The sequence below is a fragment of the Ochotona princeps genome, chromosome 6 (genome assembly GCF_030435755.1).
Source record: "Ochotona princeps isolate mOchPri1 chromosome 6, mOchPri1.hap1, whole genome shotgun sequence".
Classification (NCBI taxonomy): domain Eukaryota; kingdom Metazoa; phylum Chordata; class Mammalia; order Lagomorpha; family Ochotonidae; genus Ochotona; species Ochotona princeps.
In genome coordinates, this window is record NC_080837.1 from 79,131,863 (window position 1) to 79,154,355 (window position 22,493).

Genomic DNA, 22,493 nt, shown 5'->3' on the forward strand with positions numbered 1-22,493 from the left:
GCTCCCTGTTCTGGGCAGCAGGTGGAGGGAGCGCTGCTCTGCTCTTCCAAGCCGCCACAGGCCTCCTCTAGCCGGACCTAAGCAGGGAAGCGCCAGCCAGAGCCTTGGCCACTTGGGGGAGGGGGAACCCGAGCCGCTGACGCCGCCGGGACAAAGCTCCCACCGTGCGCTTCCCCAGGGGGGCATCTGCCCACCGCCAGGTTACCACATCCACTGGGGCCAGCGTGTAAGCGCCAGGGGGTGACACCAGCTTCTGCACGACCTTCAGTGGCTTGCAAGGGGGATGCTTCGGGATGTGGGGGCGCCGACAGACTCTCCTCCTTCAGCGTGTGTGGCAGTGGGCAACCATGGGGTCCTCGCTCATACAGACAGCTAGCAGAGCGAGAGGCCCCAGGCTGTGCTACTCGGGCGCTGAATAGGGACCCGCTGGGAGGCACCCCCTTGCCGGAGGGGACTGGCTCCTGGAGGCTGCGATCCCCCACGGTCGCGCGCCCCGGGGCCCCCAGCACCCAGCCGCGCAGGCCCGAGCAGGGTGCGGTCGCCTCGGGCCCCTTTGGTGTTGCACGCGCTCCCGAGCCCGCCAGGGGACAGCGCGGTGCCCCGGGGCAGGGTGCGGGAGCATCCGAGTCGCGGCTTCACCTGTTTCGCCCGCGGGAGCCCCGGACCCCTGCAGCTCCCCAGCCAGCAGGTCCGGCACCCGCCCGGGATTCTTCCAGGGATCCGGGTCGTTACGGGGAGGAGGGGATGGGTGGGGTGGGGTGAGCAAAGCCTGGGCTCCAGCCACTGTCTTCAAGGCCAGTCCCACTCTGCAGGACCGGGGTTCCAGGTGCGCCCGCTTGCCCCCATGCGCGCCGCGTGGAGGATCCACGCGCCCGGGTCAGAGACGGGGGCGCAAGCCCCGTGCAGCGCCGGGCGCGGCTGCATCTTTGTCTGGTCTTTCTTGCCGCCTGCGGTCTCGCGGCCGCGGTGCCCGGGTGGTGCGGGTGCGGGGAGCCAGGGGCGGCGGCGGCGGCCGGTGCGGGGAGCGCCCCGCGGCCGCGCCGCCGCGTGCGCCTGGCAGAGGCGGCCCTGCGTGCCGTACGCCGCGTCCGGGGCGCGCCCGCCGCTATTCAGCTTCCCGGGCTCATTAGCAGTCTCGGTGCGCGGCTCGGCGCGGGCTCACAAAGAGCTGCGGCGGCGCCCGGCGCTCGGCCTCGCGGACGCAGGCAGCGGGGGTGGCGGCACCCCCGCAAACCCCGCGCCCGGGCCAGGTAAGCTGGGGCTGTGGCTGGGGCGCGGGTTGTGCAGCCGGGGGGCGCCCAGGGCAGGGCGGGGGACGTGGAGGCTGCGGCCCGAGCTCGCCCCCCAGACGCGGTGTGGCTTCCGCGGGGTCTGCTGCTTGCATCTGGGCTGGGGTGGGGGTGTCGCACCCCTGCGACTCCCGCTCGGCCCTGGTCTCCACCCTGGACCCGCGGGGGGCTCCCGCATCCCGGGTTGGGGGCTCCGCGGCCAAGGGGCAAGAGGCGCTGGCCGGGCCGCCGGTGCCTTCAGCGGCCGCGTTTGGCGCTGGCACCAAGTCCCGGTGCCGGGCTGCAACTCCCGAGTTTGGGGGTGGGGGTGTCTCTGTGGGTTCGCGGCCTGCTAGGAACCGGGTCCCGAGCCTCGCCCCCTCCCATTTTCCTCCTTAACTAGGCCCAGAGGGAAAAACTCCTGCAATTAAAAAGCCCCACACTCCGTTTCACCTGGGCTGACGGCGCGGGCCCCCATAACCGCTGCGGGCGCCCCTTGGCCGGGCTGCTTAAATCGGCCGCAGACGACCCGGGGCGAACGTGGGAGCCCCCCCGACCCGGTATCTAGGGCTTCATACTTCAGTCTGCCCTGCGTGCCAAGGCCGGGCCGGGTGGGAGACAAACTTCCCTGGCTCCAGCGGAGGGTCCCTGGGAGGCGCCCATTGAAGAGTCTGTCTGCCTTAACTTCGTGGTTACTTGAGCAAGGAACACTTTTTTTTTTGTTTTGTTTTGTTTTTAAGATCTGATATGGCCCAACTAGGAGAAGCCAGGCCTCCAGCCACGGTGTGAGGCAGCCAGCTCACAGATGGCTGTGTGTGGTGTGGGGGCGGGGGCGCCCCAAACCCTGGGCTCACTTGTCCCCGAGCTGTTCACCCTTCTGTCCACCTCATTGGGTCATTTTTTTCTCTTCCTTTTGGTCAAAAGCAGTGGCTTGAAAAAGGATGAAACCTTTGTGGGTCTGGGCTGGGTAGATATTTCCCTGGGTGGGTAGGGAGGGCACCTGAACTCTGGATCTTCTCCCGATCCAGGCTGCGAGGGCAGGGGTTGTCCAGGGAATTGGTGAATGGGCTTGAAGCTTGGCTGCCAGTGAGCTCTCTAGGTGGGCACTGCCTGCAGTGGCAGAGGTCCTTGGGGGTGGTCCTGGCTTGGTCTGCTGGATAGTACAAGAATTTTCTCTCTTCTGTGCCAGGCAGCCAGGGCCCCTGCCTGCAGCTCACTGCCCACCTGCATTTCCTTGCCTGGGACCGGGGCACAGGGCCAGCCCGTGCTGTCCGCGTCCGTGGGCATCGGCAGGAAAGTCAGGGTAGGTGCATACAGGCTGCTGTCCACTTCTTATGCACCTTCACCGTGCCAAAGCTGCGGCTTGTTCACCTGTGGGCACAACCCTTGAGGGAGTGTTTTCACCCTTCCCTCCGCCCCGGCTTTTTGACAATAATAATAAAAAAAGATTCGTTTCACAGAAATAATGGGTGGGGTTGGATTGTGAAACCGAGAGGCATAAATACCCAGTTTGCCAACTGAGCTAAGCCACGCTGGATAAAAATAAAGGAAAATTGTAAAAGACGACGATCGCGCCCCTTAAAGCTGAGAGCAAGTGCTGAGACACCTTGAGTTTTTTTTCCCCCTAGACAAAAATGAAGCATGCGCAAAGGAAGCCACACTTCAGCAGGTGACAGGTGTCAGAGGCCTGGCTGGGTTTAGATTGAAGGATGGAGAGGCCAGGGGCCAAGGCAGAGCCTGGATAGCAGCCGTCTCTGGTCTCAACTCCTCCTCGGTGTGCCTTTCTGGTCTCTGCATGCTGCAGCTGCCCACTTGTGACTCAACAAGTGAGGCCTCTGCTGGTACCATCCTGCTCTGAAGTCTTAGAGTCAGCATGACCAAAGGGGGAATCCCAGGGCTAGGGGAAAGGAGAGGTCCCTTGTTGTGGGCTAAGGAGTTGATTAGTGTTGGTTGGGCTGGGCAGCAACAGGAACTGGGCTTGTGGCTAAAAACACTAATTGGACTCATCTGTAGCCCATATCCTGCTTAATGAGGATGTGGGGGGAAGAGTATATAAGGAGAGGTGAAGGAGCAATGAAGCAAGACTTTGCAGAGACATCTACCACCAGACCCTCTACCTGTCCACGTTACTGGCTCTGCTGGCTGGAGCACTCCCCAACACTGTGCTCGCTTGGCTTGGATTCGCAGCAGAGTGGCCAGAATCAGTGTGAACACTGCAGCCCTGTCCTCCCATCATAAGTGTCCCATGCCAGCCCCAGCGCCAGCCGTGGCATCTTGGAGCAGCCTTTTGGCACTGGCGGGGTTAGCCACTGCAGGCACTATCTCCTCTCTGCTCTGCCTTAGGCAGTCTCTTCTCTGGCCTGGTCTGGAACTATAGGGACTTGCAGGTTGCATAGTCAGGCGCGCTCTGCGGCACCTGTGTGGATGCTGCTTAAACTTGAATTTCTAAGCCTGTGCAGGAGTATGAGCTTGATCCAAGCCAGGTCTGTCTGTTCTGCTCTGCCTCAGTGACCAACATCCCCCATTCCCACCAGTGCCTACTCCACATCCACATCCATCCCAGCTGCCTCGGCCACAGGCAGAGCCACCCTCCAGGTAGGACTCTGGGTTGTCCCCACCTGTGTGCAGCCTTGACCCAGGGCTACCCAAGGGTCATCCTCAAGTGATTGCAGCTGAGTGTGGTTTGCTTCCCTGCTTCCTCCTGGTCCCATCTGTCTAGCTATGCTTGTTCCTACCTTGGGGCCTTCACACCTGCTGTCACCATGGTCTGGCAGGTGCCTCCCTGGCTTTTCTCTCCGTTACTGTGGTTCCTTGTATGTGTGCCAGCTCCTAGATCGCCTGTGAATGAGAGCATCACTCCCCTTTTCCTGTTGCCCTCGCTGTGTGTGTGTCGTGGAGGCTTAGCCTCCAGTGTGTTACTTCCATACAGCGGTGGTTTGTTTGTTGTCGGGCCCTCACCACTGCAGTGTAAAGCCCTCGTTGGCGTCTCCGTCCCCAGGAACTAGAATAGTGCCTGGCACATAGTAGACGCCGAAGGCTATTGTTAGCTGAGTGAGTGCCTTTCAGCACATTCCCAACTCCCTGTTTCTCTTTTCCCTGAGACCCCCGGCTGGAACTGGGCTGTGGGTGTGTTTGGATCCCACCCCTCCCCACCAGGACCTAGCCCAGTGCTGTATACCCCTAGGGCAGGGGGTGGAGCAATAGAATTGTGCAACACAGGCTCACTTCCATGTGGGCCTTGGGGACTGTGGTTGGGGTTGGAATTACACTGGCACTCCTGCCTGGGTTGTTGTCTGTGTGCATCAGCTGTAGCTGGGCAAGCCCCACGACCAGAACCAGCTGCTCGCTCGCTCGCTCTGCAGTCACCTTGCGTGCAGGTGCCTGCTTGTCCAGGCTCCCTTTTCTGCGGGTGTGGCTAAACCTGTCTCACATCTTATTTGGTCAGACCCCATGTCGTAGGTCCCCAAGCCTTCCCGTCTAGAAGCCTTTCCCTGTCGGAGGCGCTTCTCTCTGTGTGTTGGCCTGGCCAGGGGAGACACTCTGATTTCGCAGGAGAGGCAGAGCAGACGAGGTGGGAAGAGGCATAGGACGTGGAGTAACACGAATTCCCTTCTCACCAAGCCCTGTGCATGTCCCTGGCCTTGGGAGTCCTCCAGAGCCTCTCTGATCCTTGCATCCTCCTGCTCCTGACTATGGCTTTGAGGCACCAATGAGAGAGGCGGCGTTGGACAGGTGCGAGGTGTCCTTAGTGTGACTGGGAGTGTCCATGGAGCAGCCAGGTCAGTGAGTGACAACCATAGCCTACTAAGGGAATACAGGGCAGCATGTGGGACACACTGTTCTGGGGTAAGGTGGGGGTGTATCTGCTGGTTTGTGTTGGAAGGATCAAAATTGAGTAAGAGCAATGAGAGATTGAAATTGCCGACTGGCTGCAGGAATATTGACATCCGGTGGCATTCTGGAAACTGAAGCCCTCTGACATTCCCCAAGGTGGATTTTGATGCCCAAGCACGTTGCTCAGCAGGACTCCATGTCCAGTTCTTTCCCTCTGTGTTTCTGCTGCATACAATAGCTTGCCAGACCTAAGAGGCAGGTCACAGTGGTTGTGTGGGCTTGGCAGAAGACCAGGCAGCCATGCTTTACCTACCCTGCATGATGGTGCTGAGCTGAGGGTAGGACCCATGTCCTCTCCTGCCAGGGCCCATGTGGCATCCAATTTGTCTTGACACTGTGGGTGTGTGCCAGACTTCGGACTCACTGTGTGTTGTGTGTCATGTGCACTGTGTGGCTGGACCATCACAGCTCTGAGCACTGGATGGTAGCAGACATGCAGTGCCAGTGAAGACAGGGGGTCCTCCTTGGCCCTTGGGAGCTTGCTGTTAAGGCACACATCTGAGATTGCTGGAGGTCCCCTTTTGCCACTGAAAGTGACCACAGATTCTTTGCATTCAGGATTTTGGATGCATATGCATGAATGCAAATGTATGTGTATGCGAGCTACGTTTTATATGTGTGTGCTATTTTTGGTGTGTGCTTGTCTTATTTCTCAAGCCATGCAACTCTAGATATGCATTTCTCTGCAATACCCTATGCATTGCTAATTTAATCAAGAACATATTTTATGTGGCTTTGGTTTGATTATCAGTTGTCTTGGAAAAAAAATCTATAATTTGAAAAATGGGCAGAGCATTTATTGAACGGATGTGTGCATTTAGGGATGATGAATATTCTGGGTCTCCCCTGATAGCGCATGTGCACCTTGTGCAAATAAAACACGGTTTATGTTTCTCAATCTTTTGGTGTGCTAAGGGAGCCAGGTGCTGGAACATCTGTCTGTTTTATCCAGAGCTGGTGACAGCTGTCGCGGACGGGTGGTTGGGGCGGGGCCTGTGCTAGGAGTCGGAAGCTTGGAAAGCCCTGTTCTGCCTCCCCAGCCTGCTGTGCTCCGTTTGATTGACTCACACGAAGGGGGATGTGTGTAGCTCTGTTTCCTCCTGAACAGCCACTGCATCCCTGGGGAGATGAGCTGAAGCCAGCAGTGTACATGTGCTCTGTTGTGGTACAGCACTGGTTTGTGCAGACCCCAGGGCCAGGGGTGCAGATGCACATGTGTGCACGTATGTGCTCTTCCCAGCTTGCCTGCTGGGTCTCAGAAACCTGGTAAACCTCGGGCCCTCTAGCTGCTGTTAACAGTGAACGCTGCTAATGTTGGATGGGTGGATTGGTTCTGGCCCCGGGTCTCAGTGCTGTCTGCCTGGCCTGACAGCTGGCTCCTGAGTCCCCAAGGGACTGGCCCTGGTGCTGCACTGACCTCTGTGTGCGAGGCCCATGAAGCTGCTTGTGTGTGTATGCTGCAGCTGGAGAGGCGCGGGTCAGCCTGACCCAGGTCAGCTAGGCGCATGGTCTTTAGGAGGGGGCATGTGCTATATGTTGTGTTGGAAACTTCAAGAGCAGAAGGCTTTTTGAGGCAAGAATTGATTGTATTGCTCCCATGGGCATTGGAGGATTTCTGCTTCTAAACCAATTCCGTTCATTAAGAAATGATTCTTTTAAAAAGGATTTATGTATGTATTTGAAAGAAAAGTGAGTGAGCATTTGCATGAGAGAGCCACACGGCTGGAGCTGCGTCCATTCAAAGTCAGTAGCCAGGAGCTTCTTCAGGGTCTTCCAAGTGGGAAAGCAGCCTTCTTCCACTGCTTTCCCACGCACCTTAGCAGGAAGCTGGATTGTAAGCGGAGCAGCTGGGACTTGAACCATTGCCCATGTGGGATGAAGGTGCTGCAGGTGCTGGCTGTACCTGCTAAGCCATAACTTCACTCCTGAAATGTTTTTCTTCTTGACTACAGGCTGTGCCCAGCCAGTAGTAATGACTGGTGTAATTATGGGACTGTGTCCTACCCATAGGCAGTGTCAGCTGGTGGTTGAGTTCAGGTGTGGAGTGGCCTAGGTAGGCCACTGCCCCTTGCTCTGGGAACCCCTGCCTTAACTGCCAGGGTGTAGAACCGTAATGAAGAGTGTTGATCTGATGTATCTGCTGCTGGAGGCCAAGGGGTCCTGGGTTCATACATGGCAGCCCTCCATCAGCCTCTGTCACTCGCTTCTCAGTCCTTGGGCACTCAGCAGTGCTACCCTGGGCCAACAACTCTACTTCCATTTCTCCTGGCTGCCTTTGCCAGGCCTCTCTCCATCCTTCCATGGACTCCACAGGTGCTTTCTGAGCACCTGTTGGGTCCTGTCTTTCCTGTTCTCAGTGAGAAGTTGGGTGGAGTCAGTGACCAAGATACGGTTGGGATGTGCTGTACCTAGAGCCTCATTCTGGGAGAGCACAAGTTTGGTAGCCCAAGGATGCACTGGGGCTGGTCTTGGACCCCATCCTGGAAGGGAGCTCTCTGGATACAGGGTGGCCAAGTTTTGAATGGTTTGTATAGGTCAGGGCTGGAGGTGAGGGCCAGCAGGGCAGAGTCGCTGACTGACAGGGCTGTGAGCTGCCCAGGGAGGCAGTAGGGGGTGTTGCTGTGGCTTGGAATCAAAACAGATGGGCAAAAGTAGCACAGTTGACCAAAAGCAGCCACAGGGAGACATAGGAGGGGTGCCTATGCACCAAGGGCAGGGCTTGTCAGGAGCTGGGTGCAGTGGGGACTTGGGAGGTGGAGGATGCGGGGCTGGCATCCATGCCCAGGTGGGGTACCTGCAGCATGCATCTCCACCATGCTGCCAGCCCAGTCTCACAGGCTTCCTAGATTCAATTGCCCCATTCGAGCAGAATGACAAAGTGCAAGACGCACTGCGCATTGCGTTACTGATCTGTTCACCCAGCACTAAGCCGGTGCAGCTCTGCTGACTTAGCCCCAATGGGCAAATGACACCTGCCAGGGGCCAGCAGAGCAAGGGCTGCATGTAAGAGTCTCTGCCAGGGTTCGAGGCTCTTCTGGGCCAGGCTGGGAGAGGGAGCAACGTGGCCTACCTGCCCACCACATGACTGGTCTCGCCCTGGCTGGGCCTGCAGACAGCTTTACCATCCCTGTTAGGCTGTATTGGGAGAGGAGTCTGCAGCCCCCTGGATATCCAGGGACAAGTGGTTTGGGGAAGGGGAGGGGAGGGTGGAGCGGAGCTGCTGGTCGGTTGCTCTGAGGTGTCCTGTGCTGCTGGTGGAGTTCAGAGGCCCCATAGCAGGGTGAGCTCTGGGAGGGAGAGAGCAGGCGTTTGGATGCTTGCTCTCCTGTCCCTGCCCCCATGGCACCTGCTGTTCCTGCCTTCTCTTCCCGTCAGGCCCCAGCAGCCGTTCCTCCTCCCAGAGCCACGTGATGACATCAAGTGATGGTGCCCTGGTTTGGTACACGAATGATGCTCCTTTTGGGAGGCACAGTGGCCCTTTTAAGGCTCTGGCCTGGGGAGGAGGTGGCCCCATCACTTGTTGTTGGGACTGGGTGTGCATGCTGCTTGAAGCTGCCTCAGTTCTGTGCAGAGAACAGAAAAAAATCTGTTCGATTGGAGTTTGGATAAGTGAGGACTTCTGCATCCTGCTAGTTTCTGCCAGAAACGGTGCTGGCTGACATCAACTCATGTCCCAGACCCGCCCCCCTCCTTCAAATTATAGTACATTTAAGAGCTCATGCCGCCTTGCTGTGTTCACTGGGGGTACTCACAGCAGGGAGTGATACCTGATTCTGCAGGTGGCCCTCCTTGTGCTGCGGTGGCCAGCAGTGGCTGCTCCTGAACCACAAGAGTCCCCCAAGTCCACAGGTGTTTGCATAAATACAAATAGAGGTTCTGTCTCAAAGCTCATCCTGGGAGCAAAAATAGCTTTGGTTTCAGGGAAAGTTGGAAAATTGTTACCCCAGACGGGGACTTGTGTTCCCCATATCCTGTTCTGGCGATGGTCTCCAGGCTCTCATGTATGTTGCTTGTAGGAAATTGTCTGTGCTGACTGAGGCGTGCATGGGTGTTCCATGTCCAGAATTCGTGCCCACTGACAGCTTGCATCTCAGGTGTGAACCCCAGAAACATTCTTTCTCCCTCTGCATGCATCTCTAGGGGGATGTGTTTTAACAAATGACTCATCTCAAAGCAGTGCACTGTGTAATCCAGCAAGAAAAGATTGATTGGAAGAGGAGCAAGCAAGAGACGCTCCCTGCAACATTGTGCAGGGAGCAGGTGGAAGGCGGTCAGTGCCACTGGTCATGAGGCGAGTGCAAGCCGCATTGTAAATGTGCTGTCACTGCACACTCTCTGAGGCTGAAATCCAGAGAGCAGGAGCACCAGCAGGTGCTGTGAGGCCGTGGAGCTTCCGGAACTCTCAGAGCCCACAGGAGTCTTACCTTGCCACCACCAGAGTGGGAGGCTGCTCTGTGGTAGCCACTGGAAGTCACAGGTGGCGTCCACCCATCTGTCTGAAGGGACCCCCAAGAGAGATGAGGTCATTGCAGTAAATGCTAGCTGGGGAAGCTCTTGCAGGTGGGATTAAGGGTTGTGAACTGAGACCATCTCAGATGACATGGGTGCCGGAGAAGCAGAGGGGGATCTGTCACATGGAAGGGAAGATGGTGACAGGAGTGTGGGAGGCAGAGATGGCAGTGGGAAAGCTGCAGCTCACCTCTGCCCTAGACCTGTGGGGAGAGCGTGGCCCTGCCGACACTACGGTGTCTGCCCCTGCTCTGACTTCTCTCCAGGGCGGTGAGAGTGAGTGTTCCACTGCTCATTGGGAGCCTGCTGGAGCCGTCAAGAGCCACACGTGGGAGGGGAGGCATTGAGGCAGGTTAAACTGCTGTTCAGGATGCCAGCATCACATCGTGGAGTGCCCGTTCAGGTCCTGGCTGCTCTGCTTCTGATCCAGCCTCCTACAGACGCACCTGGGAAAGCAGCAGATGATGGCCCATGCCACGTGCTCGGGCCCCTGCAGCCATGTGGGAGACCCAACTGGAGTTCAAGTTCTTGGCTTCAGTCTGGCCCAGCTTGAGCTGTTGGGGCTTTTAGGGAGTGAACAAGCGTGTGGAAGATCTGTCTCTTTTTTCTGTGCCTTTGCGTTTCAAGTGGATGGAAAGAAATAATAGTGATCAATAGAGACATCCCTTACCCTCCATGAGGGTGTGCCCAGCAGCATGGAGATTAATGCCAAACGAGGCCAGGTGGGGTGGGGGCAATACCAAATACAGTGAGCTTTATTTTGGTACAAAGGAATCTCAGAACGTCTGTGGAAAGATAAAATTAAAACAGAAGTCTTTCTTTTTTTTTTTTTTTGGTACAAAAAAATAAACCCTGAAATCCATGTTTAGGTTTTTAAATTTTTTTTTATAACTGTATTTTCCATGAACTTTTTAGAGGCCCCTTACAGGCATGGGTTTCAGAAGTCTCTGTTCCCACAGGAGCATATTTCTCAATCCCATTTTTCTGTAAACTTACGCGGTGCCGGCACCTTAGGCAGCAAAGTGAGAGTGAACACTCTGGAAGTGTGTGCAGCAGTGTGGTAAGGCTTGCCACCTAAAGCCTGCGCTCAGTGTCCTCTGCAGCTGCCCGGGGCTGTGCTGGCCCCTTCCCAGATGCAGGCTCTGGAGCTTCTGCCAAGGGCTCGGAGGTAGGCACACGGCCTACGTTGGCACTAGACATTGGCCCTGTGCCCTCTTCATCTGCCACATCTCTCAGCAGGACCTGGGCCCCTTGGGATTCCTGTAGGTTCCTCAGCAGAGTAGCGAGAGCTGTGGCTCTGCGCGGGACAGGCAGCAGGTGCTGTTCTCTGTGCACGGTGCTGAGTGAGCATTGCACTTCTGCTTCTTGGAGACTGCAGCAGCAGGTGGCTCCTCGGGGTGTCCTGGTGCTTGTGGCTCTGGTTCTACCCTTGGGATCATGTGAACATTGGGGACACATTCCTCTGGATCTGGGTTCTGTCCTGATGGCCTTTCCCTGTTGTCACGGTGTTTGGTACCTGGGAATGTAAGTTAACATTTGCATATGCCATGGTCTGCGGCTGTGCTTTGCACTGCTAGGCAGCTGCTGTACGTGTGAAGGGACCTGGAGGGGTGGGTGGAGCAGTGAGCCGCAGGGCTCTCTAACTTGAATTCGCCTAGGTGGCCGCCTCAGCTGGAACGTTCCCCAGGTTGGGGTAACATGCCCTGTCTGCTGGAACTTCACTGTGTATCGCAGCTCTGGGGGCTGTTTGCCCCCAAAGCAGGGGCAGGTGCATGCTTATATACTCTCCCCATCCCCAGTCCCCACCCCACCAAGGCTGCGTTTACCTCCTTGCAGCATGAATGGCAGGTGCTGGTTTTGTAACTTGCCCTTAACTCAACTCAGCCCCATGCTGTCCACTGCCCTCCCCCTGGCTGAGGCTTTGCAGTGGGCATGTACAACTCGGGAGCTGTCCAGTGGATGAGGTATAATGAGGTCTGATGAGCTGCATACCCCAGCCTGCTTGTGGCTGGGAGCAGTTTTGCCTTGGGTAATTAACAAGAGTACTGGACATTGGTTGGAGGCTTGCTGTGTGCTTGTGGGAGCCTGGGTCTGCTTCCTGCCGTTTGGCAGACCTCTTGGGAGTGAGCATGCCCATGTTGCTAGCCAGGTGCACAGCATCATACTGTGTCTGGCATGCATGCAAAATCCAGGGCGTGTAGGGGTGAGAGTAAAGGGCACAGGGGTCTCCATCAGGGTGTGGCAGCCCAAGGGAAAGCCCACGTCTGCAGGAAGGGGTGGTGGCTGAAGCCAGGGTCAGGGGAGGGCAGCCATCCTCTTCCCTCTGGTGTGTGCTCCTTCCTCAGAGCATGGCACGCATCGGGCAGTGGGGACCACCCCTCATTAGTGCTGCTTCTGCTGGGTGGGCAGATCAGCATCAGCAGCGTGTCACAGGGGTAGCAGGTGCCACAAATGGAAGTATACATCACCCCAGGGGCTTCCTGCCCCGAACCCAAGGCCTCCATTTGATCATGGGAAACAGTTGGGACATGCTGCAGTTGAGAAGCAGTTCACAAAACCAGCATCCATCAGCAATGTCAAGGCCACCAAAAACAAGGGAAATCTGGGAAACTGTCATAACCAGGAATAGCCTGGGAAGGCGTGGCTGCGCAGTGTGAGATCCAGGGTGGGATCCTGGCCTGAGAGCAAGGGCGTTTGGGGAAAGCTAAGGGATCAAATTGTCAGATTGAGTGTGGACTTAGGTTCATGATAATGGATCAACATATTGGTTCATTGATTGTGATGCTAAGCTGTACCAGTGTAAGATTCTAGTAAGGGGAGGCAAGTGTAAGATATGTGGGGACTGTGAACTCTGCTCAGTCTGTCTCTGGTCAAAAACTGTTGTGCCCAGTGCAGTAGCCTAGTGGCTGAAGTCCTCACCTTGTAACCTCTAGGATCATATATAGGTGCCGGTTCATGTCCTGGCTGCTCCACTTCCCATCCAGCTCCCTGCTTGTGGCCTGGGAAAGCAGCAGAGGATGGTACAAAGCCTTGGGACCCTGCACCCTCATGGGAGACCTGGAAGAGGCTCCTGACCTCAGATTGGCTTAGCTGCGGTTGTTGTGGCCACTTAGGGAGTGAACCAGTGGACAGATCTTTCTCTATCTCTGGCTCCCCACAGCTGTACTGGCCAGCAGCAGGTGTATCGCTGCTTTTCATTTGCAGCTAGTGATGACACCTCCTTTGCAATCCATCGTGAGTTGTAAAGGAGATAGGACCCAGCAGCAGAGAGCATCCTCTGGCGGGGGGGGAGAGGGGAGAGGGATGTGAGGAGGTGGGACTGGTAGCAGAAAGGATGTACACCTGGAGGCCAGGAGACCCGGGCTTATGGGACCCTGGCCACCACACTGTCCCTGAACAAAGCAGAGGACATGACTCCCCCAGGCTGGCCACTCGTCTGGATTTGATGATGAGGTTAGGGTGAGCCACATGAACCTGCTATTTCCGTTTGCCAAGAGTGATCAAATACACAGCTTCATTTGCTGCAATGCAATGGTTAGTGTTAAAGTGGTTTTTGGCAAGAGAGAGCATTTATTTTGAAAGTTTTTTTTGTTATTCCATTCATATGAATCCATTGTGTTACAAAATGGAGATGAATGAAAAGCAGACAGACGCCGGCCGTTCCCATCGCTCTCCTGGGTCTGGTCCATTGGACTAGGCCCTGGGGGTGGACTTGAAGCAGCTGGAAACACATCAGGCTGCAAAACGATGCTGCGATAAATGTCCTTGGCTGCTGCCTTTTTTTTTTTTTCTTTTACAGCTACTGTTGATTCTTTGCTTGTGGTAAGTTGCCACAGTGTTGGCTTCAGACTGACCTCGGGAAGGGTTTCACTGTCATTGACAGCGTGAGAGAAAGCAGCTTCCTGCCTCTTCCCTCCCTCCTGCCTCCTGCCTCTTCCCTCCCTCCTCCCCCCTCCTCCCTCTTCCCCCTCCTCCCTCTTCCCCCTCCTCCCTCTTCCCCCTCCTCCCTCTTCCCCGTCCTCCCTCTTCCCTCTTCCCTCTTCCCTCCCTCCTCCCTCTTCCCTCCCTCCTCCCTCTTCCCTCCCTCCTCCCTCTTCCCCCCCTCCTCCCTCTTCCCTCCCTCCTCCCTCTTCCCTCCCTCCTCCCTCTTCCCTCCCTCCTCCCTCTTCCCCCTCCTGCCTCTTCCCTCCCTCCTCCCTCTTCCCCCTCCTCCCTCTTCCCCCTCCTCCCTCTTCCCCCTCCTCCCTCTTCCCCCTCCTCCCTCTTCCCTTGCTCCTCCCTCTTCCCCTGCTCCTCCCTCTTCCCCCTCCTCCTTCTTCCCCCTGCTCCCTCTTCCCCCTCCTCCCTCTTCCCCCTCCTCCCTCTTCCCCCTCCTCCCTCTTCCCCCTCCTGCCTCTTCCCTCCCTCCTCCCTCTTCCCCCTCCTCCCTCTTCCCCCTCCTCCCTCTTCCCCCTCCTCCCTCTTCCCCCTCCTCCCTCTTCCCTTGCTCCTCCCTCTTCCCCTGCTCCTCCCTCTTCCCCCTCCTCCTTCTTCCCCCTGCTCCCTCTTCCCCCTCCTCCCTCTTCCCCCTCCTCCCTCTTCCCCCTCCTCCCTAAACCCCCTCCTCCCTAAACCCCCTCCTCCCTAAACCCCCTCCTCCCTAAACCCCCTCCTCCCTTTCCCCCTCCTCCTTCACCCCCTCCTCCCTCTCCCCTCCTCCCCCTCCTCCCTCTTCCCCCTCCTCCCTCTTCCCCCTCCTCCCTCTCCTCCCTCTCCCCTCCTCCCTCCTTCCTCTCCCCTCCTCCCTCCTCCCTCCTCCCCCTCCTCCCTCCTCCCCCTCCTCCCTTTTCCCCCTTCTCCCTCTCCTCCCTCCTCCCTCTCCCCCCTCCTCCCTCTCCCCCCTCCTCCCTCTTCCTTCCCTCCCCTCTCTTCTCTGCCCTCTCCTCTCAGTTCTCCTGTCCTCCCTCATCTGCACCCTTGTAAGTGCACCCCTCCAACCCTCACACCCTGTTTGATGGAACTCCACTGAACAGGGTTCCAGCTAGCAATAGCCCTGTGTCTTTCAGGCATACAACTCCCAGGTTGACCAGTGGGGTCTGGAGAGGAATGAGAACTTCTGGGAAAGCCCACCAGAGTTTCAGGGACTTCCCAGGACACACCAGCCCAAGGGCGTGGGGCATGAAGAGGGAGAGTTCTCTTGTCTGACTGATCTGGCCGCTGTACCAGGGCCTTGGCTGTTGGCTCGATGGCTTAGGGGGAGGGCAAGCCTGAGATCTTGATAAGGGAACAAGCATTGTGGCCCAACAGTGCAGGGGGTTAAGCTGCCACTCGTGGCTCCACAGTCTCATATCTGAGTACTTGCTTAAGGCCCAGCTGCTCTGCTTCTGATCCAGCTCCCTGCTAATGCATCTGGGAAGGCAGCTCTTGGTGGTCTAAGTGCTTGGGCCCCTGTGCCCATGTGGGAGACCTGGATGAGTTCCTGGCTCCTAGCTTTATTCAAACCCAGCCCTGGTCATTTGCAGCCATTTAGGGGAGGAAGGGAATGAACCAGCTGGTAGAAGATTCTCTTAATGCTTTGCCTCTTCAAATCAATCAACAACAATCAATTAACCAATCTTTAGTTATCCTGATGAATTGGCAAATGTATTGGGACCAAACCCTCCTTGTCCCCCTCTGCTCCCAGGGTGCTACGTTGGCGCTCATGGCTGTGGGCACCTTCTGAGGCCTGCCCTGGTATTCGGACAGCCCTGAGCTCTCAGCTTCTCCAAGAATCCCAGGAGAAGCTGTGGCCCCAGGAGCATCTTTGTCCCTCTTTGCCGGAAGCGGGAGATGAATGCATGCGCTTGCTCTGTTGAGCCGGAATGAAGAATTTTTAGATTTCCTCTAGTTGAAGAACCTAAAATGGAACAGCCTGCATCAGTTCCCCACGACTGGACTCTGAAGCAAGCTCTTCTGGACCCATTCTATGCGTGGAGGCACATTCCGTGGGCGCCTCAGTGGCTTTAAAGGGCCTCTCTGTTGCACTTTGTTCTCTGATGGTGGACAGGACAGGGATGCTCCTGGCTGTCGGGGTTCGAGGAGGACCGCAGCGTGTCTCCAGTGCGCCAGGGTAGGGGGCTGCTGGGGAGCTCGCGGTCCCTCTTAACAGGTCAGCAACTTTGCTCAGCAGCCGGGTGGAACCTCTGTCACTTCCACCCAAAGATGTGAGAGGACACAAAGACCATGGGATGGGCTCTGGGAGTGATCTTAAAGGGTTGGGACTGGGCTGTCTTCCGGGAAGTGGCTTTGGGTGTTGTTTCATTGTCTCGCAGGAAGAGTGCTAATAAAAAATGTGAGTTGATCTGACAGGTGCACTTGTCCCCAGGCCTTCTAGCTTCTATCCAGTGTTTTGGAGCAGAGAAGAGCCATTCTACTGGCACCGGAGTTTGGGCTTAACAGGGGCCCGGCCCCATCTACAAGAACAAGTGTTCTGTCATGGGTTTTGCATGAGCAGATTTCTTTGTAATTACATTTTATTCTAGTTAATAAAATTAATTGGCATTCATTGAAATAATTTGAACTTACAGAAATACAATAATGTAAATAAACAGCTTCCTCACCCCCCATGCCAGGCACGTTTAAAGAACATTGTGGGTCCTGGCGCAGTAACCTAGTGGTTGGAGTACTCTTGCACATGCCAGGATCCCATATGGGCATTGGTTCTAATCCCGGCAGCTCCACTTCCCATCCAGCTCCCTGCTTGTGGCCTGGGAAAGCAGTCGAGGACGGCCCAAAGCCTTGGGACCCTGCACCTGTGTGAGAGACCCAGAGGAGGCTTCTGGCTTCAGATTGGCACCAGCTGTTACGGTCACTTGGGGAGTGGACCAGTGGACAGCTCTTTCTGTCCCTCCTTCTCTCTGTAAATTTGACTTTCCAGTGAAGATACATCTTTGGGGAAAAAATGTCATTACCAATTGAGTGTGATATTCTCATTTTTTCCTTCCTCAGAAATATTTCCCTTTGCTGCACAAGAATACGTATTTATTATAGTTAATATTTTTCTATAAAAGGAGGTCATATCAGGGTACCTCAAAGAGTTCATGGAAATGGAAACAAAGAATATGTGTCATTTTAGCATAATTTTTTCAGGACTTAAAGACAGTTGCAGAGAAGAAAAGCCCACAATCTTCCGTCTGTCTGCGTTTCCCAAATGGCTGCAGATGGCAGAGCTGGGCCTGGTAAAGCCAGAAGCCTGGAGCTCCATCGGGGCCGCCCACTTGGGTGGCAGGTGCCCAACCACTCAGGCCATCTTGCTTGCTTTCCCAGGTGTATTAGCAGGGAGCTGGAGTGGAAGCAGTGAGCTGGATCTTGAACCTTCAGTTATATGAGATGTTGGCCTTGCAGGTGATGGCTTATCCCACTGTGCCACAATGCTAACCACTTGGTGCAAAACATTTTAAACCCATGCATGACTTTCTTGTAATATACATTCTCATGAACTTTTTGTGAACCTTTGTGCATGGATTTGATATTTTTTCTTCTCAAACGCATCTTCATGAATTTTTTGTTAGCACCATGTACACCCTGTATTGTAAATTGTCACTGGATTCTCCTGTTAGCTGTGTATCTTTTATTTAAAAAAAATCATTTAATTAAAACATTTTGGGTGCTGGCTGCCAGTGCTGCAGGTTAAACCTCCTTTGGCAATGCTGGGATCCCACATGGTGCCAGTGGGAGTCCCTGCTGCTCCCTTTCCAATCTAGCTCCCTGCTAATGCTCCTGGGAGAGCAACAGAAGACGGCCAAGCACCTGCGCCTAGGTGGGAGACCTGGAAGAAGCTTCTGGCTTCAGTTGTATCCAGCAGATGGGAGCTCTCTCCTCCCTCTTTAAAAAATGTTCTGATTGCTTCACCGGTCATACTTGCACATTTGTATGAGGAGCAGTGAATCTTGAATGTCGTCCCTCGTCAAGGTGAGTGGCTATATTGCTCTGACGCCGGTGTAGTGTAACCATTGCTCCTTGAACTTCTGGTGCCCGGTTTCATACTCCTGCATTAAATCTGTGTGTGTGTGTGGGGGGGGTGTGCTTGTAGCGTAGGCTTCTGGCTTGGTGGGCTGTGTGCTTGAGCAGTTGGAATGTGAACAGATATTGCCAGTGGCTCTCTGAGAGGTCAGAGCAGCTGTTTCCCTGTGGTCTGGCCAGTGGGCACCTGCTGGACACACTCATGCTTTGGAGCTTCCATCTGTCACGTGGACAGAAGGCTTGGCTCTGTGCTGGTCTCCCCCAGGCAGCCATCTCACTGTCGTGGTCAACCATGTTCCTAGACGCTATCTTGACTCTTGGAAAAGAGGCAGAGCCCATGTAGGTTGTTATCATAGTGTGTGGTTGTAATTGCCAAACTGTACCTTGTGTGTCATGCTATGTGAGGACAGAACCTGCTGTGTGGCAGCCTGTGGATGTTTTGGGATGGGTCCCCTGGAGGTAAGCAGGACTCCAAATTTTATTTAATGCTTTTTGTAAGATTTATTTTTTATTTCCTAGAAAGGCAGCTACAGAGAGGAGACAGATTTTTTATCTGCTGGTTCACTCCCCAGCTGGCTGAGCCAGGCTAAAGCCAGGAGTTTCCTCCAGGTCTCCCATGTGGGTGGGTGCAGGTGCCCAAGCACATAATAATTTGATTTTCGCCTTTTGATCTCCTTTTGTGTGCCACCTGTTCCTTGGTTGACTCATTCAGCTTTTCCATCTTGCTTGTTTGTAGGTGTTTTGAATGCAGTGAGTCTGTTTCTTACTTGCTACTGGCACTGCGAGCATTTTCTCCCAAACATGTCACAGCCATGGCCTTTGTTCAGAGGCTTGCTTGGCAATGTAAGAATTTGGAATTTTTATCTTGTCAGATCATCAGGCTTTGCTTTAATAGCCCCTGAATTGTGCATCTCTTCTTATAGAAATGACTTGCCAACCCCAAGTGTATACAAACACTCTTCTATGTTCTCTTGTAATAGTTGCTAGTTCAGACTTTCCCCCCTCACATTTACATCTCTTAGTTATTGAGAATTTATTTTGGGATCTGATGTGACCTGGGGACACCATTTATTTGCAAACATTTCCTTTTCCAACATCATTTATTGATGAGCTCTCTGTTTGCACATGCCAATGCCACATGCCAATGCCAGGCGTGGAGCTGCTGCATTCTGGGTCATCGCCCCTGTGTTTCTGGATTCTGCATTTGCATTTATGGTGGCCGTATTTGCTGTTTCGGGCACTGTGCACCTGTCTGCCACACACTCATGCATCACTGTGTGGGTCTGTGTTGTCAGGAGGTTGCCTTGTTGTGAACACATCATGGAAGACCCTTGTACGAGGACTGTGGTGCTGTTGCTAGGTGATGACATCACTGTGAAGTGATGTCACTAGGCTATGATGTCACCAGCTTGTATCAGCTTATGGGGCCACAAGTCTTGTGGTCTGGCACTGATGGTGCATTGTGTGGCCCGCTATCATCATTCTTCTTGTCCTGTTTTTTTCCCCCTCGCCTTTCTCGTTTATTCCTTTGCTCGATAAACTGCAGAATAAGCTAAGTTTTGGCCGCTTGCCTGTCTCTGGTATTGTCACCTGTTCACATGCGTTTGGTGTGGTTCGTGTTCATAGTTCCTGGTGCACTCATCCCCTCTTGCTCACGTGCTGGGTGTTGAGGGGTGAAGCACAGGAAAGCTCTTGGCTTCTGCCCACCTGGACTGCCGCCTGCCTTGCTTCTGCCTCTGTGACTTCCCGTGGGGTTTGTTCATTCTTTGTGGCTCTTCTGGCTGGGGATTCTTTTCTTTTCCCTTTTTGTTCCTGGCTTGTTGGCCTGTTAGGCTCTCGATTAATCAGCTCCATGGCCTTGGGCAGGAGGTGGGAGGTGGGCGGAGGGGGGTCTCTGGCAGCCTCTCAAGTGGACCCTCCTGTTTCACCTGTAACTAGGGCCCTTGTGGGCTCTGGAGCAGGGGCCAGAGGTGATCAGGGAAAGTGGATTTGGCCCTGTGTTGTGGGGGTGGGCTAGAGGATGTGGTCCTGTGGAGTGGCGTCTCCAGGCAAGGGCAAGGGCCTTCCTGGGACTGTCCCATGGGTATTCAGCTTGGAACAGGAGAGCCCCATGAGGGGACTGTGAGGAAGTGGCTTGCTTGGCTGGGGGACCTGCAAGCAGGGGCTCTGAGGGCTTTCTCCTCGTGGACTGAGTCTGTCTAGGTGGTGGCTGTGGTGGGTGTGACATCTAGACCTCCTTGCAGGCATTCTTGCAGTGGCTGGTGGCCTCTGCTTCCTTCCCTGTGGGTGTATGAGCAGATGGGCTGAGACTGGGTGGATGTTACAGGATGCAGTCCTGGAAGGTTCTGGAAGCTCCCATTTGTAGGTATTGGGGCCAGCATAGGTGAATCAGGTGCTGTGGCACCAGGAAGGTGGTCCCCAGCACAGGTGCCTAGGAGTTGACCAAAGTGGCTGATGGGAAAGCCCCGGCTTGAGTGTTCTGGGGGACATTGCCTGTGTCGCCTCTGCTGGGGGTGGGGGTATGATGAGTTAGGGGCAGGGGCTGCAAAGTAATGCTGCGAGGCCACGTGTTGAGTGCTGGGACTGGGGTCTGCGGTGGGTCTTGCTGCAGGTAAGCCAGGCCCAGTCTCCACTGAGGGGAGCAATCCTGCCCAGAGGTGCAGGTTTGAGGCCTGTTTTATTTTTTTTTCCTTAACCAATCCATCTGCCAGATGCCCCGTTTGCAGCCTCATCCAGGCCTGGTTCCACTGCTCCAATGGGAAGAGCTGAACGCTGTCAGTGTGGGTTTCAGGGCTGATGGGGCTGTAGCCAGGCTGGCCGTGCAGTCCTCCTGTGGAACAGAATAGAGGGAGCTTAGTCTCCCCTGGAGCCCTGGGTGGAGGGGTCAGCCAGGCCCTGTGGGCAGAGCTGGCTGCCTGCAGGTGTGTGGCCTCAGTACGTGTCCACAGGATGGCCGAGTGAGAGAGAGGGACCATGAGTCAGGCAGCAGCCCCAAGGGCTGGGCGTGGTAGAGGGAGACTTGGAACCCCTTTGCGAGCTTAATCAACAGGACCAGGCTGCAAACAGAAAGTGATCATGCGCTTCCAGGAGGGTCTTCCAGGAGTCAGCTTACTTGGCTTTGAGAATGGTTCACCAAGAGATCATTTACTGTGAGATTTGAGAAGCCTATGCTGAATCAACCATCTTATTTTTTTAAAGATTTATTTATTTTTATTAGAAAGGCGAATATACAGAGAGGAGGAGAGGCAGGGAGGAAGATCTTCTGTTTGATGATTCACTCCCCAAGCAGCCACAATGGCTGGAGCTGAGCCAACCCGAAGCCAGGAGCCACGAGCCTTTTCCAGGTCTCCCATGCAGGTGCGGGGTCCCAAAGCTTTGGGCTGTCCTTAACTGCTTTCCCAGTCCACAGGCAGGGAGCTGGATGGGAAGTGGGGCTGCTGGGATTAGAACCGGTGCCCATATGGGATCCCGGTGCATTCAAGGCAAGGACTTTAACCACTATGGTATTGCGCTGGACCCTTGACCATCTCTTTATACGCCATTCAGAACTGCCTATTTTCAAATTATGCCTGGTTTTGTTGTTATTTTTTGTTTTGTTTTGTATTTATGTAAGGTCCATTCCAGGTTGATCAGATGCCACTGTCTGAGGTAGTGGCAGTAATGTTACAGCCTGCCTCCAGCTGCTGTGGACTGTCACCAGCCCAGTGGCCTGCAGCCTCCCACCTGCCACCTGCGGGTCTAGGCCCTCACAGGCTTTGTCCCCGTGGGAGGAAGAGCCAGCGGCATGTTCAGTGCTTTGGCTCAGCTCAGTGCCCCTTTACTCCTCTAGCCTGGCTTCTGCAGGTTGCTGGATGGGAGGGGGCGGGGCTGTGGTCTCTGCAGTGACTTAGTGGGGGAGGGGGAGGGCTATCCTCTGGTCATCCGGGCCCGAGTTCTGTGTTGGGTGAGTCCTTCTTCCCATGCCCTGGCTTCTGGAATATGCGTGGCCAGTGATGGAAAAGGGGCAGCTGAAGTGGCATCTTTACTAAGGACCTTGTAACCTACCTGGGTGTGGCTTTCAGATGAGCAGTCTGGAAGATGATGCTGAGGACACTTGGTCACAGGGCTGGGGTCCTGTGTGTCCTGGGTGCCCCTGGGGAACGGATCTTTGGTTCTCTGTGTTAGAACCTTGTCTTCCAACCTGACCTCCAGGTGTAATGTTGGAAGTGTACTGTGGGTCACAGGGCTCCTCATGGGATGGGTTTGGGCATGAATGAGAAGATGGTGACAGCATTGAAGTGTCTGGTGTGAATCTCCACATGGCAGCCCATTTTCTTCTTGATTAACCCAAAATGCACAGCAGAAAGCCTGCTCCACGGTTCCAGTCCCCAGGGGGCTTGGACGGTTCCAGGCTTGCCCCAGGGCTACTGTGGGCCAGCCAACTGCAATCCAGGATACACAGGTGGAGTGGGGCCCTGAGTCTGGTCTCTGGCCTTTTGTGTTGGTGGTGGTTATCCAGAGCATTTCGGATTCAGGGCAGAATTGTTCTGCCAGTCTGCAGCTAGAGCAAGGTCAGGACCAGGGAGGTTGTCTTGGAGGAGCCATCTGCTGGAGGGAGGAGTCATGTACTGGAGGAATCTGCTGGAGGGAGGAGCCATCTGCTGGAGGGAGGAGTCACCTGGAGGGAGGAGCCACATGCTGAAGGAAGGAACCAGCTGGAGGGATCAGCTGAAGGGAGGAGCCAGCTGGAGGGAGGAACCATCTGGAGGGAAGAGCCACATGCTGAAGGGAGGAACCAGCTGGAGGGAGGAGTCATGTACTGGAGGGATCAGCTGAACGGAGGAGCCAGCTGGGATGCTCTTC

General features: G+C 55.3%; 1 protein-coding gene across 2 annotated transcripts in view; it reads left to right on the forward strand.

Moving 5' to 3' along the window:
* Positions 1–1,040: 1,040 nt before the first annotated feature.
* APBA2 (amyloid beta precursor protein binding family A member 2) overlaps positions 1,041–22,493 on the forward strand; it is a 195,980-nt gene continuing 174,527 nt past the window's right edge. Inside the window, exon 1 of one of the 2 annotated variants that reach the window (XM_058666541.1) lies at positions 1,041–1,250. The gene's annotated coding sequence lies outside the window, so the exon portion shown is untranslated. The remainder of the gene's footprint in view (positions 1,251–22,493) is intronic. The other variant, XM_058666542.1, reaches the window with a different exon arrangement.